The sequence below is a fragment of the Montipora capricornis genome, chromosome 7 (genome assembly GCF_036669925.1).
Source record: "Montipora capricornis isolate CH-2021 chromosome 7, ASM3666992v2, whole genome shotgun sequence".
NCBI classification, from domain to species: Eukaryota; Metazoa; Cnidaria; class Anthozoa; order Scleractinia; family Acroporidae; genus Montipora; species Montipora capricornis.
In genome coordinates this window covers 6,110,190-6,114,205 of record NC_090889.1, presented here as the reverse complement: position 1 = coordinate 6,114,205, position 4,016 = coordinate 6,110,190, and positions in this window count along the sequence as shown.

Below are 4,016 nucleotides of genomic sequence, written 5' to 3'. Positions count from 1 at the left end.
GGTAGCACAATTGTGGCGCTCAGTTCGTGTAGCCATACACCTTATTCCAAAATGGCCGTCATTTTAGTATTCTTTTGTTTCCATGCAAATTGGCCCTTATGGCCTCGCTTTCAAACGTAACATTCAAAAAATATTTAACCTTGAACGAGGCCATAAGGACCAATTTGCATGGAAACAAAAGAATGCCAAAATGGTGGCCATTTTGGAATAAGGTGTATGCAATGTGAACTCACCCCCAGTACAGCTTCATTCTGGTGGTGGAGTCTTCTGAAGTCGCAGAGATTGTCAAAAGCAGAAAGCCCACTGCAAAGATTGGTAATGTTGACATTGGGCACCTATCACACTAGAAACAAAGAATAATTAACAGTATAAGATTCATGTTAGGGAAATTTACATCTTTATTTTTCGGCCAGAGGCCAAAGTTAGGTTAAATTTTCTGTTTGCCAAACATCCTTGAATTTAAGTATACTTTTTGCCTGCTTAAGGCGCTTAACGAACAACTTTTAAATGCACCGAAGTAAGTTACGGAGAGGGAATTTCTTTATCCTTTGATCACAACATCTTCTGCCGATTTCTCTTTCTAGGCGCAAAGAAAAATCTAAATATATTCTTTTTACGTTTCCTTGGTAGAGACGAATTAAGTCCCCTGTTTCCACGTTAGTCTCATTTTTTTCAATGTTTGCTCTCACCAAGTCTTAATAGAATTACTGTTAGCAGTAAAACTGTGAAAACGTTTGAACGGTTTTCGTAAAAATACTGAAAAAATTAATACAAATCATTATAAATGTTTGCAAGTAGTCTATCCACTGGCAAGTAGTGATTGTTGTTTTAAGGACGGTGCCTACTAATTCAAAGCTATTTTTGCCCCGGTTTATGATTAGGCTGGAAATGTAGATCTTAACAAGTGTTATTGAAATCGAAAAAGGAAATTGGGGGTAACCACGCATTTTTCAAAGATAACTCATGAACAATATTTGTAAAAAGCTTTAAAATACAAAACCATGTATGGCATTCTTTCTCAAATTGATTGCTTAATTATCTCTGAAAAATGCATGGTTGCCCCCAATTTTCTTTTTGGAAACCAATAAAACTTACTAAGATCTACTTTCTCTGCATGAGTTTAAACGGCGCAAAAATATCCCTGTATTAGTAAGCATCACCGATAGGAAATCCGACAATCTCGAGATGCGCAGAACGTATGCGCAATAACAATAGTAGGCACTACCTTAAAATGAGGTTTTCTAAGCCTAGACCGATTACCATGGAAATATTTGCCTTTCTGGTCTTGGTGGTTAATTTAATTGAAACGCAACTCTTGTTTAAAGATAAAATAAGTACTTAAGTATAGTCGAACGTCCACTAACGGACACCTCCCGAATGCGGACACAAAACCGCGTTCCCGGTAATTTCTCCTCTAAAACACTACATATTTAACCTCTCGTAAGCGGACACGGACACCTATTCGGGGTCCAAAGGGTCTAAAATATCCTCCCGTAAGCGGATAGTAAACAATATAAAGAAAATATCTAACGAAACGGGTTCGATTTTAATGATTTAATCGCACACTGTCCCATCACTTCGATTACAATTAGCTTTTTTTTTCATTGCAGTACATTAAAGTTTCCTTCAAGCTAATCGCACGAAAATTTGTCTCCTTGAAATTAGAACTCTGAAGGCAATTCCATACCATATCCTGCTCAGCTCACACTGCCGATCAATCACTTGCCAGAGTCATTTCAACCTTGAAAGAGCTATAATTCAACTCTTTTATCCCAGAAAACCTTGCATTGACGTAATGCGCGATGCTAGTGTCACGCAACAATAAATTTCTCCTTTCCTTTAGCTTATTTAAGATCTTACTAACCGTAAATAGATGTACAGAGGAACCCCGTTTATACGGTCATCAACGGGCCCAAAAACGTTGGCCGTATTAACAGGGTAGGGTGACCAAAGGAACGTGATGACAAATATCGCATTTGCACTTCCGGAACAACTTTTCTCTTTAATAAACAACAGGAATGTACGTACATGCACTAATTGTATAAAATACTTGAAACTTCGCTCAGTAAGTAAAACGCTTAAAATTGCTGAGTGTACTGTACGTAATTACCGAACGGAAAGACGTTAGTATCGTGTTTTTGATGGAAGCACAATGGCTTAATCTCTTCGCGGCTTGCTTGACTAGATGTTACAGTAGTGCCAAGATCGTGTTTGTAATTAAAACAGTGAGGAGTGTTGCTGACAGTACTTTGTAGAGTAAATCTGCTGTTAGATTACTGAACGCCAAGCGGGGTCAATGGCCTCATGATCCGTAGAGTCCTAAGTCAACGAGGGAGTTGAAGAAGGGGAACCAGGTTTCACGTCCACATAATTGGAGGCTTCTTGGGTAACATCATTGGACATTGTGATGGAGTCATTTGTGAGAAAGGTATTGAAGAGTGTGGAATTGGCCGTGACATGCAATTAAGGACCTTGAGCAGTTATTATGCTGTTTGCTGCCTGTGGCAGTCAATGGGACATGGTGGTGGGCAGGTCACATATGATTTCGTTTTGGCTGTTTCAGTAAGACAGTGTCTCCAACTTGGATATGACAGTCTCTGATAGCTCTTTTGGATTCATCATTTTATTATATCCTCAATTCCTATGTAGCACCTCTTTCATGAAGAACTGCAGGGTCAGACTGAGTCTATGCACTCTGATTGGTCGTCCAAAAAGGGCAGTGGCTAGGGCAACGCCGGTAGTGCAATGAACAGAGCCACTATAATTAAATGGAAACTGTCACATCTGTTGCTTCCCGTTTCTAGTGGTGCGCAGCACCTTGCCGAAGGTGTTCACGAACTTTCAACTTTACCATGCGCCTCTTGCTATAATGGGGAGCCTTTGTGAGCAGCCAAGCTAAGATTCTGCAAAACTAAACTCTGAGAACGTCCTTAGAACGGGGAGTGGATCACTGGGGTTGTAGGCATACACTCTTGTATCACAGGAATGCAGCTTCACGTCGCACTTCTTCGAAGCATTTACGCTCAGTATGTTCACACTCGCTCCAGAATCAATCAGGAAGTTAAACTTGACACTATTGGCTTTAAATGTGACAAATGGCAAACTGACCTCAGTGGCAGGTGTTGGTAATTTGAACGTACACTCACCAGCATAACTTGACGAGGCTTCACGTGGTATAATTCCTAGTTCCACTTGATTAACACTCTCTGCATGAAGGTTTGGGCTTCGATTTCGGGGCTCACCAGGCTTTTGACCTTTTTGTGGAGGTCGGCATTGACCAGATAACTTCGTGCGACAGCATTCCGCGTAGTGACCATATTCGTGACAAACACGACACTTATGAGTTTTGTGCAGGACATCCACTTTTGCTTTCGTGTGGCCAGCTTTTACCGCTGTTCTAACAAGACCGGTTCTCTAGAGGAGGTTTTAAAGGCTGAGACAGTACATAGTTAGCTCTTTCCAAAAATTCAATGTCCCGTCTTGTTTTTTGGACACTTTTAATGCCCTTGCCTTATCCAACAGCGTATCAAGGGTCATCGTTGCATCTCTTACAAGCATCAAACATTGTGTATAAGAAAACTACGTTGAACTTGAGAGTGCAGAGCCAAAGCGTTTTTGTGCCACAAGAGAAAAACCGAGGCTTTGACTGCTAAATATCCCAACAAACAACCCACGTCACCTTAATCTTTTCCAATAAGTTGCTGTTACAGGTTGAAATTAATTCAGGTCCATTTAAATCCAACTAGGTTAAATTAAATCAAACTAGATAAATTTAATTAACCTGGGTTATTTATCAACTGTTTGAAAACTATATTAAGGGATTTCCTTTATGGGGTATGTCCTCTCCTCTCTCTTCCTTTCTTTTCTTACGCTCTTTCTGTCTGTCTCTATCCCTCTTAACCTTCCCTCCCCTGATTCATTTGTCATACCTACCACTACTTTGTGTACAATCTACTACACTGTGTACATGAGAGACAGCTGTCGCTTTAAACTGCACTTACCGAGACTTGAACCGG